We start from the raw sequence: 16,392 nt of genomic DNA on the forward strand, positions 1-16,392 counted from the left end.
TACACTATCGGGTCAACTGAGTCGATTAAATTATTGATAAGAAGAGCGAGGTCGTCACCTTTCGGTCCTTAAACCTACGATTATACCCTTTCGGTCTCTAATCGCCCTAGGGTCTCCCTAACTTAGCTTTCGCCCTAATTAGGTATCACCTATTGTAATTAAGCAAGCCTTCCCTTCCAATCTTTCGATCCAGGTCGGGGGTAACTAAATAAATCGGTCTCCTGCATGCATTCATTCAACCTAATCACAATTATATTGCCTAATACAATTCTTGTCGCAAAACTAATCTAATCAAGTCGATCCTAACATATTGCTACCACGGCTTCCCTAGTCCTAACATATTAAAGAAATTAGCTAAACATAATTAAATGAAGAATATAAATAATAAAGAGAGGAAGAGAAATAAACATTAAATTAAAGATGAAAAGGGAGAGAAATGTTACTGAAATAAATCCGGAATTAAGGAAGAACAAAGTAAAAGGGAAAACAGCGTCCGAACCCGAGTTAGAGGAAAGAAGGAGAGATTACAACTGACGTCCTAGCTTCCTATTTATAAGAAAATAGGAATTATTTAACCTAATGACGGAAATAAACTAAAAAGCCCAAGCCCGTAGGAGAAACCACTCGATCGAGTGCTTTAGAACCACTCGATCGAGCAAACTAAGGCTCAGACCGTTCGATCGACCAAATAAAGCACTCGATCGACTAAACACAATTAAGCAACTGGTCGATCGACCATATAAAGTGCTCGATCGACTGATTATTGAATCTAAAACCACTCGATCGACTAGTAAAGTGCTCGATCGAGTGAATAATAACTTCAGCAGCTCATAATTCTCGTTAGTTTGACTTTGACTTGTCCTTTTAGCTCCCGAAACATCTTCACGCATCCCAAGACAGCAACAATTCCTCTTCAAATTCACTCTTCCTCCAAATGCATGCAAAACGGACGGTAAAAGGCTTGATTTCACTACTTTCTGGTTTATTCCTGCAAATAAGACAAAATAACCCAAAGTAGCATATTCGGGGCATTTCGTAGCATAAACTACGATAAAAGCATAGAAATACGTGCATAAAATAAGCTAAAAAGACTATATAAAATGCACGTATCAAATCTCCCCAAACCAAACCTTTATTCGTCCTCGAGTAAACTAAATGCAAACTAATGGAACGGAAAAGATAACTCAGAGCTAGCTACAAATGCCCACTTAAACCAATTTAATGCAAGCAACTAATACTTATAGCAAACAGTCAAATGCAAACGAGTTATAAGATGTTTATAATAAAGCTCAACCGTCGACCTTGCAAGACCTTTAATAATGGACTCTCACGGGTCACTCTTCTCTCATAAAGCAAAGGGTGAACATATATATAAGAGAGAAAGAAAAATAGTCGCTCACCTAAACTACGACCCACATAAACATGCATGCAACTAATATGATAGAAAATTCTAGCTACCGTACACACATTCCAACCAAATAAGGTCCTGTCACAGCCGAGGGCTTACAAAAATATGGTAAAGTGAGGCAATGGGTAAGAAAAGGCAAAACATTTATGGGAATGTGGAGGTATAGGTGATCAAGCTAGTACCTAAACAGAACCAAATAACAACATCCATTTCCAACTCAATTATTGAATTAAGCACATGCCCTTCAATTGGCATAAAACTCACCAAACCGAACTGAAAATACTCCTCAATAGATGTAAATAAAGCATAGGAGCGAAACCATCAACCAAACAACATCTTTTTTTTTTCGAAATCTTTCTATTTTTTTTCTTTTCATTTCTTCACGTTTTTTTCTGTTTTTTTTTTTTTTCTTTTCGAGTTCTTTTTTTTTTCATCTTCTTTTTTTTTTCTTTTTCACGTCTTTTTTCATCATCTTCCCTTTCTTCTTAGATTACCAACTACGAATCAACAGAATACGAGCCAACTTGATACAATAGACAATATACCGCAGAACAATCTAAACTAGCTTGACAAGGCAAGCTAAATTTGGAATGCGGTTAAGGGTCAACAGGCAAATTTGGCTAATGTGGAGTTAAATGGGTAAAAATGAAAGAAAGGGAAATTGTAAGCACCTCCCTGCATGTGACACCAACCACTAACCCGAATGTATGAAGGCAAAAAGCAATTGAATTTCATATACGTGCAAATTAATGATACATGATATGCAAGGAGTATACTACTCACAATCCTACATGAAACCGGCCACAAATGACACCAGTTTATAAGGCTCTAATCCTTAGAAATTATAAGTAGGTTGCCAAAATTTCAGGTCAAGTCTATTCGTTCAGCTAAATTCAACATTAACTCGTACATATGCAATAAGACAAAGCTAAAAAGAATAAGAGTTTAATGCAAGGCTTAAGCAAAAAGACAAATAATAGTGCAATATCATCATTGAAATTTACCGTTCCGACTCAACCTATATGCAAAAATAAACGTGAATTTTTTGAATTTTTAACAATTTTTGAATTTTTATGAGATTTTTTTGAATTTTATAAAAATAACAGACAATGCATACATAAATTAAATATGATAACAGAAATGCAATAAAAAACAATATGCAGACACAGATATGGATGCATAGCCTCCCCAAACCAAACTGTACAATGCCCCCATTGTACCAAAACATGGAAAGGAAATGCAAACTGAAAGAGAAAGAGAGTAAATGCGGAAAACTCACAAGAATACGCGAAGAAGGGACCTCCCCAAACCAGCCATGAACATGGGAGGTTGCTAAAGGCCCGGAATACCGTCTCAGGAAGCTAATCCAAGTCAAAAGCACTCGATAGCAGTCGAGCAGTGGTCGATCGAGTGAACTGGGCATCTAAAACTGCTCGATCGAGAAGAATAGCAGTCGATCGAGTAAAATAATCACTCGATCGAGTGGATTTAGCAGCAAAAGTGCTCGATCGAGTACAAAAAGTACTCGATCGAGTGATCCTCAGTGTGTTCCTGCAAAACGCAATTAAAAACAGCCCGCAAACTAACTAAACAAGCATACTGAGATAGTCTATGGTATGAAAACCATTTATTACAACTGAAATGAAATAAAATGAAAAATAAATTCTCCGGGTTGCCTCCCGGGTAGCGCTAGCTTCAGTCAGGTCCCAGCTCGACCTTCTTTTCTTCGAGTCTCTCTAATTAGTCACAATCAAAACAGCTCAAAGCGCGCAGCATTAAATCATACATCTGCGCATGTGCTACACAAAAATGTAGGTAGCACCAAAGTGGAATACAAGCATAGGAAATAAAAGTATGTAACCGTTTAAGCCTAACAAATTTCCTATGTGAGCTCCTAAATTTATCCACAAAATAAAGGAGCGCAGGAGCAATTGACAATAAATTAGGGCTCCGTTTTAGATTAACAAAATTAAAATGACAAGGACGGTGAAAATTCGTTAAATTAAACGTCCACATGGAAGGGGCTATAGCATTAAAAGCACGAGTCAAACGAGGTAGCGTACTTTGAATATTAACAATAATAAAATTATCGCTAATTACCTCAGGTAGGTTGCTCTCAACGATGGAATCATAGATAAAGGAATTTATTACCTCTTCCGTGTTAGGAGCAATTACCGACTCAGCTGTCCTTCCGTCACCCTTCTCAGTGGATTTCGTCCCGTAAATCGCAGCCTCAAGTGCATCCAACTCGGCCTTGAATAGGGGCGACTCACCGTATCCATTATCATCATCAAAATTGTCGTCTAAAACGAACTCAAGCAACAAATCATTGCTCTCGCTGGCCAACTCACTCGATCGAGCAGAATTATTACTCGATCGAGTACTTTCCTCCTGCATTTCACTCGATCGAGTAGAAATATCACTCGATCGAGAACTTACTCCTGGACATTCACTCGATCGACTAATATAAGTCACTCGATCGAGTGATTCTTCCTGTACAGCGCTGAATTCTTCGTGTAAGGCAGTGAAATATGATAGAAATTTGTCATCCGAGTCATAAAAATCATCCTCAGCATTGGGCAACATGGGTTCTTCAGGGGAAAAACCGCTCTCGGTAAAATATACCTCTTCTGGTTGCCAACTATCCGACTCAGCTACTAACTGATCAATTTCAGACTCGAGCTTATCAAATCGCGCACAAATGCGTCTATCATCATCTTGCATTTGGAATGCAAGTGTCTTCAACAAAGATTTCAGCTCCGCAAGCTCTTCTTTCTGTATATCAGGAGAATCTTGTTGCGGTGGCCATTGATAGGGTGGATGTGGCGGCACAACTACAGGGGAATGGCTAACACGTCCCCAACGCTTGAACTCATAGACCGCATCATTTTCTGCCATACAAAGAGCTGCATTGTGCTCAGCAGCACCACATCTCTCGCAGTAAATCACCTGATGCACCATATAATAGGACATAGGTGACGGGTCAAAGGTACTCAAGCCTTCCCTTTGACGATATTTCACCTAGAACTGTCTAGGTAGAACCTGTAAGGCCTATCAAAACAGCACTAAAGAAAAAGATTAGAACGACCTTAAGGGAAAAATCCCCTGAGGCTAAAAACAGACAGAATTAAACAGATAAATAAATAGTTGCCTCCCCGGCAACGGCGCCAAAATTTGATACGGTCGCTTCTGTACCAAAAATAAATACCTAAGTACTACTAACAGAAGTTAGCGGTAAGTAGGGTCGATCAGCACAGGGAGACGGTTTACTATCTACTTGTCTATTCTATCCGTTTAATGTTACAATTGGGGGTTTAAAATGTTTTGACTAAACTAATGAGGCTAAAGCAAGAGGGAGATGAATAAGAGAAAATAATGAAGAAATACAAGGGTAAATCAGATAAAAGAGGGAAATATGCTAGGAATCGGTCTACCGTGGCAGCTACACAATCGGGTCAACTGAGTCGATTAAATTATTGATAAGAAGAGCGAGGTCGTCACCTTTCGGTCCTGTAGATACCTCATTTCTGCACCTCCCGCAAACCACCCAGTGATGATTGGGCCGCATGTTTGATTCGCGGAACGAGTTGTGACAGTTCGTAAGATTATCGTCAAGTGATTGCTCAAATATTAATGTCGACCTCTTAGTTGTCATCTACGTCCTGATACGGTCGTTTTGGCAGTAATTAGAGTACATTCGGAGTCCGGGTCAAAAACCGTCTCCATTTTCTGATAACTGTTAAATCCCGAGTCAGAATGTTCTGGAATGTTCCGGATATTTCTATTCCATATTTTACAAGTTTTATCTTTTGGCAAATAATATCCCGTAATATTCATATAAGATATTAAGGAAAATCAGATTATTTCCGTCCTACCATAACTCAAACGCGGAAATCTTTCTTCAGCAGGAGGAAACCTCCTGCGAATAGACGCAGCAGGTGCTGCGCCTCTTCCAAGAGACGCAGTGGCCGCTGCGCCTCTTCCCAGGCCCTTCTCTGCATGTTCCACGTATCTTTTTCATATCTTTCCGAGATTCACTTCCAAAGAGTCTCTGAAACCCTATTCCTTCACGTGATTAGTATAAATAGGAGCCTTTGTTCCTCATATTTCTCACGCGAGTGTCCGCCCTTCTCTTCTCCCTTTGCATTCTAGACTTTGTTCTTACTTATTGGCGCCTACATGCTTGGACTTCCGACCACGTAAGCTCGGATCCTTCCGGGTACCAGCCTCTCCGTTGCATGACCGACCAATTTGACCAACTACACCAATAATCAACTTAAATTAATCAATCGTTTTCCTCTTACGAGGGCACTCTCTTTGCATTCGCGTCGAGCATTCACTAATCGATATCTTAGTTCATCTCGTTTCGTCAACACGTAAGTCTGAGGGTGTATAATCTCTCTTCTATTTATTGTATTTTAATTATTGTAATCATTATTGTAAGATTTATGTCGAATACACCATTAAAACCGATTTCTAAAACCGTGCTTTAAAACTCTGTTTTTGCGAATTTCCAGTAGACAGACGTCGAGAAAAGACGCAAAGAATCGCTGCGCCTCTTCGAAGGAGCGCAGATTCCGCTGCGCCTCTTCGTGAGGCCGCGCAGATTCTCGCTTCTTTTCTTCTTCCTTCGTCCTCTGTAATTCGTGTGTTTGTTATTTGTTTCGTTTATTTTCTTTAATTCTTCATCAAAATAGTTTAATAATCACATGTATATTGTATCACATAATTCATCATTCATTAATATGTTTTAATTATCACAAATCCGACTTAAATCCCAAATAATCAATATTTGCGGGTTTTCGTCATTAAATTCAAACCCGGGTTTTAGAGATTCAATTTGTTCATATTGAGTTTCTGGAATTCGTCATTGATATAATTTTCATCTGTTTATTCGCATGTTCGTCACATATTCGTTGTATATCCGTCATATTTAGCCTAATTGACTTATTTCAATAGAGGACTCATTAATGTTTCCATCATAATTTCATGTAAATAATCTATTTGCATCCGTCTCTTCCATGTTTATCGCTTTCATGACCACCATTGACATGTAATAAAAGTATTAATCACTTTCATCCGAGTAAAAAATTTTTCCTTAAAATTAACAATTAACATTAACGATTTGCAGTTCCGGCTTCACGGCCAGAACTCACCCTTGGAAAGACGCGCGCAAGAATCGCTGCGCCTCTTCTGAAGCGCGCGGCTCTGCTACTTTGTTCAGGATGATTTCTGTCTCTGAACTCCGTTGTTGCCTTGACCTAGTTTAATTAGCTTACGTAATTAATTAACTATTATCCGTAATATCGCTAATTCCTGTTCGTTAATTTATTCTTTTACTTCTTTTTCTCAAATTATCCGTTTTAAAGGTATTTTCGACATAAATCGCCTAATTCATTGTAATTTTCATTATTGTAATTTGTATTTGTCATATTTCTCGTATCATTTGTATGTTTTCACATGTAATTGAACCTAAATTCCTACTTCGACATTAATTGCATGGTAAATTACATGTCTCACCGACTTAGTCTAATTTTCACATGTTAGGATCAAAACTTGGATGTTGCATTGCATGCATATAACCGACGATATATCAAGTACGAATAAACTCCCTAATCATTAGTAGAGGCCGCTATCGAGGCGGGCGGGATTAGGTGTTCGATCAAAAGAGCTTCCTAATACGTACCCTCACCCCTTACTCCAGATCTCCGTGAGCACCCGTGTTCATTGGCATCCACGAGAGTCATTCTAGACATAGAATGCTAAGGGTAACGATTGCTTAGTGTTCATGTCTCTACTTTGTATCTTGACATGACATGAGGTATTCGAACGGTTCCAATTTCCCATAAAAATTGGTGGCGACTCCATACAAAATGCAAACGCTTGTTTTTCGACCTTCACCAAGCGCCCCCGTGGGCGGCCCGCTGTCCACAGTTTGGCGACTCCGCTGGGGAATATACACTTACGTGTAGCTAGGGTGAAACTCGAACAAGGTTAGGGAATAGTTTGTACAAGACAATTGTCGGTTTTCATAACTCGGTCTTCCTAGACCGTTTTATTCGGCCTTCCTAGGCCCAACCCAACCCATTCGACCAATTGTCCCGTCTAAACGGTCCTAATTCTTATTTGGGCCTAAGGATGGATAGCGATTGACGTCATCCGTACCATGATGCTTACTCTTGTTTGTATCAAGGGCCTTCACTACTTGAGGAAATGGACTAGGAATCGGCCTTACTCTTGTTTGGCACGAGCCTCTCCACAGACTTCGGGTTTGATGGTTCGGTATGGCAACCCACCCTTTAAACCAAAACCCTTCTAAATGCACTCAGCATCCCGTTATAATGCCTGTATAAATGTGTAAACCCTACGTGATCACCACTTCTAAACAAAACCATGACGAATTTTCAAAAAATCAAAATCCTTTTTTCAAACAAGAATTTTGAAATAGGCCTTTAATTAGCGCAAAATCCGGTCAAAACTCCGTCCGTTTGTCGCGTCAAATTTCGGGCCACAAGCCCATTTCAAAACCTCACTTCGAGTCCACTCCTACAACTACACTACAGTTGACTAGGACACACATTTTCAAAGACCTTGTCTTTCTTCAAAAACTCACTCAACACAAGTGGCACACACCCACTTCACGAGTCAAGACTTTTCTTCCTTTGGCAAGTGTGATAGAATGGTCGATCGTGTTTTGATTCGTCTCCGATCTCTTATCTAGTTTCCAAGATGCCCGGATCAAGTGATGAAACAAACCTCCAGCAAATTCAAGAGAGTAATGATCGAATCCTAGCCGCGCTAACCCAAATGCAAATCACTCAAGAACAAACCTATGACCGCCTTGAACTTATCGAAGGCCGTATCTTTGATGTAGAGGGATGGTTGCCTCCCCTTAAAGGTGAAGTACTACGTTTTTCCGATGACGAGTCTAAAGATGAGAATCCTATCATAGGAACAACTGCAGCCGAGAAGAGACTCCAATACCTAGAGGAGCAATTGATGTACCTTAAGGGGGATGACATTTATAGGGAAAACAATCGCAAATATGAAGCCGTCAATTCCAAATTGCCAACTAACTTTAGCATGACGGATATCCCTAAGTTTAAAGGACATGAGAACCCTTTGAACCACATCCGTGCCTTCAACGATTACTTGTCTATCAAAGGCATCAAACCCGAGATGTTCTTAAGGATCTTTCCTTCATCTCTTGACACTATTCCGAAGCAATGGTTCTACACTTTAGATCACAAAAAGGTCGCTACTTGGGAAGACGCCGCAATCGAGTTCTCGAAACAATACGCGGATAATGCCGAGATCCAAGTCAACATGCGTACTCTAGAGGTCCTTACCCAAAATGACAAAGAAGGATTCACCGACTTCCTAAGTAGGTGGAGGAAGACTAGTACTCAACTAGTTGAACGCCCGAATGAGGCCACTCTTGTGGAAAAGTTTGTGGATAATCTCAAGCCCATATATGCCAACCATTTGAGATATCAAAACATCAAGACTTTCAAAGACTTAACTGTACTAGGGACGCGAATTGAAGATGACGTCCGTAAAGGACTCTTGTCCAAAACGGTAGGTCAAGGATATCAAGGGTCCACAAGTCGTTCATACGGCTCTACTAGCAAGACCGATGAAGTTAACCTTCTCGAGCCATCCAAGAAAACTACTCCACCAAGGAAATTCACAAACCTTGGGGATACGTACTCCAACGCTCTAAAAAGGCTAATGAAACAAGGTAAACTCCAACCCATTGGACCTACTCCCGAACCCGAAAGGAAGTCCAAATTCTGGGATGAAAATTCCTACTGTGAATACCATAGGGGCAAAGGGCACGACACAGAAAAATGCTACAAGTTGAAACACGTACTTCAAGATATGATTGAAGATGGTCGACTTCCAATTCCACCAGGAGGTAAACCCAACAACACGCAGAATCCTCTTGGAGTTCTAGTGATTACAAGTGATGAATCTACCTTAGATTGCTCACACCTCATTTCTCCCACCGAAAATGAAATTCATGCAATTGAGAAAGAGGAGTTCTACTCTACTATCTCCCCTACCATTTCCGACTTCATCACATGGGCAAGGAATTTAGATAGACAAGTGTGGGAGCTAGTAAACATGGTAGCAGCCTTGCGCCATCCCAATGCAATACCTAAAGAACGCGTACCATTGATCTTCTCTCAAAATGCCACTATGCAAGAAGTAGCCACCGTGATTGATAAACTAGTCGATCAAATCATACGACTAGAAAATGACATCATGAGAATGAAGGAACTAGCTGCAGTCAATGGGGTTTGGGCCGATGATGATGAAGACGAATACCTCATTGAAAACTCCTTAGTCAAGGAAATAGTCCAAAATGGTGAAGACCAAGATGTGGATCACCTAACTCGTTCGGGTCGCCCATATCAAAGCACTACTCAAAACGGACCAACTAACGTCATCACACCAAATGACAACGAAGATGACCCCACTGATCATTTGCTCAAGCAATTACAGAAAACCAAGGCTGATCTTTCAGTCTGGCAACTAGTGGCAAGCTCATTTCCACATCGCCAAGCTTTACTGCAAGCTTTGGCCAAATTGAATGTAGCACATAACTCCACTCCTGAAGATGTAGTCAACTTGGTCTTCCAAGAATCACCTAAGCTAAGTAATCCAGTTACTTTCTCGGATGAAGACTTGCCACCTTTTGGCGCTAGTCACAACCTTGCTCTATACATCACTGTCATTTGTCTAAAGAAAAACGTGCCAATGACCTTGGTAGATGATGGCTCCGCGGTCAACGTCATACCCCTCAAAACGGCATACAAACTAGGCATAAAGGAGTCGGATTGGACTCCTACAAATCAAGGTGTTCGTGCATATGACGGTACGCGACGAAAAGTGGTTGGACTTGCTAGCCTAACCATAGCCACGGGACCAATCGAACGAAAAGTTAACTTCCAAATAGTGGACATCGAAGCTTCATTCAACATACTTCTGGGAAGGCCTTGGATTCATGCTTCCAAAGCGGTAACATCCACCCTGCATCAAAAGATCAAGATCCCACTAAATGGCAAAGTTGTGACGATCACTTCGTCACCCATCAAGGCAATAATCGAGAAACAATCAAACAATCAAGTCCTTGCGGATCCCATATACGAACTTGGGGGCTTCCAAAGTGTGAATGTCATAGAAAGTGAGTTGGCACCTCTATACTATAATCCCTACTCCAACTTGGTGGTCAACCACATACTCAAATCTCAGGGATACTTCCCTGGAATGCCTTTGAACCCAATTCGGAAGAACACCTTCGCACCATGCAAGGAAGGCAACTCGACAAGGATACCACTTGGACTAGGGTACAAACCCACAAAAGAAGAAGTTCTCGAAATGCTCGCTCAAGTCCAAAATCGCAAGCATGTGGGAGTCCAAATGAGACCATATCTCCCCACTCTAAATGGGTACTTCGTTCAAGAAGGAAGTTCGGAGCTCTTTCATGGATTTCCCGAACCTTGGCATTACCTTGAGAGGAAGCTAGCCGGAATCGAGATCTTTCACGATTGCTACTTCATTCCTCCAGAAACGGTTCCTACCGTCAAAACCCATCAAGCACCTTGCTTAGACGAACAAGCTGTTAGCCTATTGTTTGGAGAGGACCGATTTGTTAGGGCCGCGCAGGATGAGATCATTACCATGATACTTCAGGACGATCGCTTCAACCCCACCGCGTTGATCACAGAAACCGACACAAAGCAGCAGAAAGGATGGAGAAAGTCAATCAAATGGACCAACAACCAAGGAAGACTCTTCAAGCTCACCACTGGAGAAGGAGAGATGTTCAAAGAAGAACCAGAAGACGATGAGTTCGAGTCGGAGTCGGAGTCAGAGTCGGAGTCTAGAGAAGTCATTAGAGAGTCTACTCCTGTTGTCATCCCCACTCCCTTCGTTTCTCCTAGCTTAGCCTCGAGTAGTCACGGTAGTTCGGGAAATGCCCCAACTACTGTTCCTTTGCCACCACTGACCATGGATCAGTTGGCTTCTTTGTTTCAACTTTACTCAAATCTTAATATGAATAAATCAGGTTCTGCTTACTCTCTGTGTTCTTTCGAGTGCAATTCTGTTTATGATGATACTGAGGATGACCAAGACCCAGACTTGACCGAAATACCTCCCTACGTAGCCAAAGAAATATTACAAGAAGGGGAAGGGGGACCAGTAATAGAAGATACCGAACCCATCAACGTAGGAACCGAACTAGAACCCAAAGAACTTAGGATAGGGACTACCTTGAGCTCCACCGAAAGGGCCGATTTCATAGACCTCCTAAATGAATTCAAAGACGTTTTTGCTTGGTCCTACAAAGACATGCCAGGGATCGACAGGGATATTGCCGAACATAGGATTCCGATTAAGCCAGGTTTCAAACCTGTGAAACAGAAGCTTCGACGAATGAGAACAGAATGGGCTCTAAAGATTAAGGAAGAAGTTGATAAGCAATTCAAAGCCGGGTTCATCAAAGTTTCCAAGTATTCTGACTGGGTAGCTAACATAGTACCCGTACCCAAAAAGGATGGGAGAATCCGTGTTTGTGTTGATTTCAGGGATTTGAACAAAGCAAGTCCAAAAGATGACTTTCCTCTACCTCACATCGACATATTAGTGGACAATACTGCAGACCACGCATTACTATCCTTCATGGATGGATATGCGGGTTATAACCAAATCAAGATGGCCATGGAAGATATGCATAAGACCGCATTCGTCACCCAATGGGGAACCTACTACTATACAGTAATGCCGTTTGGATTGATCAACGCCGGAGCTACATACCAACGCACCACAACTACACTCTTACATGACATGATGCACAAAGAAGTTGAGGTATACGTAGATGACATGATCGTCAAATCCAAAGAAAGAGAGGGACATATTGCGAACCTTCGCAAATTCTTCGCAAGGCTACGAAAGTACAACATGAGGCTCAATCCTCAGAAATGCACGTTTGGGGTAACATCTGGCAAACTCCTGGGATACGTGGTTAGTCAAAGAGGAATAGAAATAGATCCTTCCAAAATCAAAGCTCTGATCGAAATGCCACAACCCCAAACAGAAAAAGAAGTCAGAGGATTCCTGGGAAAGGTACAATATATAAGTCGATTCATATCGAAACTTACGATGATTTGTGAGCCTATCTTCAAGAAACTCAAGAAAACAGACCACACCATGTGGGATGATGATTGTCAAAAGGCGTTTGACCGAATCAAGGAGATATTGGCTAAACCACCAGTGCTCATGCCGCCACAACGAGATCAACCTCTTGGTTTATATCTCACAAGAATCGAAAGCTGCGATGGGTGCTATCTTTGGCTCAAATCTGTAGGAAGTGAAGAAAGAGCTATTTACTATCTAAGTAAAAAGTTCTTGGAATATGAGTGCAAATACTCACAACTCGAAAAGACATGCCTCGCTCTTGTGTGGGCAACGAAGAAGCTACGTCACTACATGCTTAGCTACTCTATCAAGATATACTCCAAAATGGATCCAGTCAAATACCTCTTCGAGAAACCCGTCCTCAACGGACGGCTAGCAAGATGGACTCTGATGCTCTCAGAATTCGACCTCAAATATGTGCCACTAAAAGTCATAAAAGGTCGCGCCGTCGCCGAATTCTTCGCAGAAAATCCTATCAACGACGCACAAACCATAGATACTTGGTCATTTCCCAACGAGGATATACTTCAAACAGATGTAGACTCCTGGGATTTATACTTTGACGGAGCATCAAACTTAAGAGGATTCGGAATAGGAGTGTTACTCATTTCTCCTAAAGGTGAGCATACACCAATTGCTGTCAAACTCGACTTCGAGGTGACAAACAACGCTGCAGAGTATGAAGCTTGTCTCATTGGACTACAAGCGGCAGTAAGTTTAGGAATCAAAAACCTCCGAGTACATGGGGATTCATCGCTGATCATCAACCAAGTTACAGGATCTTGGAAAATCCGAAGTGAAAGCCTTGCACCCTATCAGGCTAGGATAGACCAAGTCGCTCAATTCTTTGATCACGTAACCTACTTACACCTACCTCGAGAGGAAAATCAATTTGCAGACGCTCTTGCGAAACTTGCATCTTTGATAAATATGCCAGATCACATGATGGACATGCCTTTGTGCATCGAACGACGGTCAGAACCGGCTTATGTCCACCAAATCACCGATGAAGAGGAAATCGCGCAGGAACCCTGGTTCCAAGCAATCCTGAACTTTAAGCTCAATGGTACCTATCCACCGGATATGGACAAAAGGGGACAACGTGCTATACGCCTATTAGCTTCCCAATACATTCTGATGCAAGGAGAATTATACAAAAGAACACCTCTTGGTGTAATCCTACGTTGCCTTGATCATTCACAGGCACGAAAGGTGATGGAAGAAGTCCATGATGGAGAATGCGGTCCCCACATGAGTGGGCCTATGATGGCAAAGAAAATCACACGTTTGGGATATTATTGGACCACAATGGAATCTGATTGCATCAAATATGTGAGACATTGCCACAATTGTCAAATCTTCGGGAATGTACAACACGTCCCTCCTTCATTGCTCTATACGATGACATCTCCGTGGCCATTTTCTGCATGGGGAATTGACATAATCGGAAAGATAACCCCAGCCGGAACAGGAGGTCACTGTTTCATTCTAGTAGCAATTGACTACTTCACCAAATGGGTAGAAGCGGCTTCCTACACTGGTCTTACAGCTAAAAATGTGGCAAAGTTCATACAAAACAACATTATCTATCGATATGGTTGCCCACATGAGATCATTAGCGATAATGGATCACACTTCCAAGCTGAAACCGAGCAATTGCTAGCCAAATATAAGATTAAGCATCACCACTCCTCGCCCTATAGACCACAGACTAACGGCGCGATAGAGGCGGCAAACAAGAATGTTGTCACAATTCTCAAGAAAATGACTGACAACTACAGAGATTGGCCAAGCAAGATACCCTTCGCTTTAAGGGGGTATCGTACATCAGTTAGGACGCCCACTGGGGCTACTCCTTTCTATTTGACCTACGGCATGGAAGCCGTACAACCAGTCGAACTAGAAATACCATCCTTGCGTATTCTACTAGAAAGCCAAATCCCGGAAGCCGATTGGAAAAAGGATAGATATGAAGAACTCATCCTCCTGGATGAACGTCGGCTACGCGCCTTACATAATGTCCAAACATATCAAGCACGTATCAAACGAGCTTTCAACAAAAGGGTTAGGCCAAGAAACATCAAAGAAGAAGACTTAGTACTCAAATCGGTTAGAGCTCTTTTACCTGTCGACCCAAGGGGAAAATTCAAACCTAATTGGGCCGGACCATATCTAGTCAAATCCATACTCCCAGGGGGTGCGGTTAGAATCACAGACCTAGATGGGAATGAGTTTTCAAACCCCACAAACCTTGACCAATTGAAACGATACTATGCCTAGAATAAGACCAAACATGCGCCTCGCGTAAACCCATGTGTCGCTCTTGTGACACTAAATAGACGGCCCCTGGCCAAGCTGAAATAAGCTAAGTGTCACTGTGCTCTTGCATTTTGACAAATTTGTCGTCCTCATATCATCAAATAAACTAAATTCGCACCTTGAGAACAAGCAAAAGCTCATGCTTATTTTCTATGTTCATTACAAGCTCTTGCTTAGGACAATTATTCTTTTACATTTACTCGAACTACGCGCAAGGGTTTGATTTCGCTTTTTTAAAGTGAATACGTAGGCAATCCTTCACAGGATTCAACCCATTATATCTAAAATGTAAATAGAAGGACATTTGCATTGCATTTGAAATTCGACAAGAATAATAAAAGAAAATCACAACGGTTTCATAACCATTCAACCTTTTTTATTCCATTCGCTTTCTAATAATAGTAGTACGTTACATAATAAAAATAGAATAGGCTAGGATTCTAAAAATCCCTCCTTTTTATTACAACAATAATAATAATAATCAAATAATAAATAAAGACTCGGGCTATTCTTCCATCTTCCCTTTGCCCTTGTCATTCTTCTCATACTTCTTGTCACGACCTCGAGCTGGGCGCTCATGCACCACTTCAGACCTAATCACCAACGGTCTTTTTCGAGGCCTGACTCTTCTATTCTTGCCAACCACCATCTCTGCAACAGGAGTAGTCTTTGATTTCTTTGAAGGACGAATGACCTGAAGCCCGGCTTCTTCTTCTCCCTCTGTCAGATGCTTCTCCTTCTCTTTCTCTCCCTCGCGCACCTTGTAGTCGACAGGCTCGCGTTTCCTCAGTCTTTCGCGCTCTTCCGAAGTTGCAGCCTTTCTCCACCTCAGATAGGAATCCGACACCCATAAAGCATTGGCGGAGAAGTTCAAGAACCACATGTTTCTTTGGGCCCATTTAATAGCCCACTCTCTTCGGCTCTCGGTAGTAAGCGCCACAGCAGTCTGCGGGACGATGTCAAGCCTCGGGATCGTCTACTTCAGCCCAACTTGCCTCATCAATCTTTCCGGAAAGACGCATACCATGAACTCCAATCCCGGAATGCGCACGGACCTAGTAGGATCCAAAGAAGACACTCCAGTGACAGACTTGAGGTGCGACCACGGTACGACCCACCTAATCAACGGGCCATCATCACTCTTCAGCTTGTTCTTCCAATAATCGCAGACCCGGGTGAAGTCCACCATGTACAACCGCGTCCTCATCGCAATCATACGGGAATGATAGGAAAGTGCATGAACTGGGGGCTCGATCAATCGGAGCCGTTCCATAAGCCAAACCTACCAAAAAGTAGGTATTAGACATTTAAAAAAAAAAAAAAAAAAAAAAAAACGAAAAAAAAAAAAAAAAAAAAAAAAAAAAAAAAAAAAAAAAAAAGACAAAAAGGTGTCTTTTACCTGTAAGATGACGGGACTCCCCAAAAACGGTAGATCGCGGTTGGATTTCCTATTATCCAAA

This window comes from Silene latifolia, chromosome 3 (genome assembly GCF_048544455.1).
Source record: "Silene latifolia isolate original U9 population chromosome 3, ASM4854445v1, whole genome shotgun sequence".
NCBI lineage: Eukaryota > Viridiplantae > Streptophyta > Magnoliopsida > Caryophyllales > Caryophyllaceae > Silene > Silene latifolia.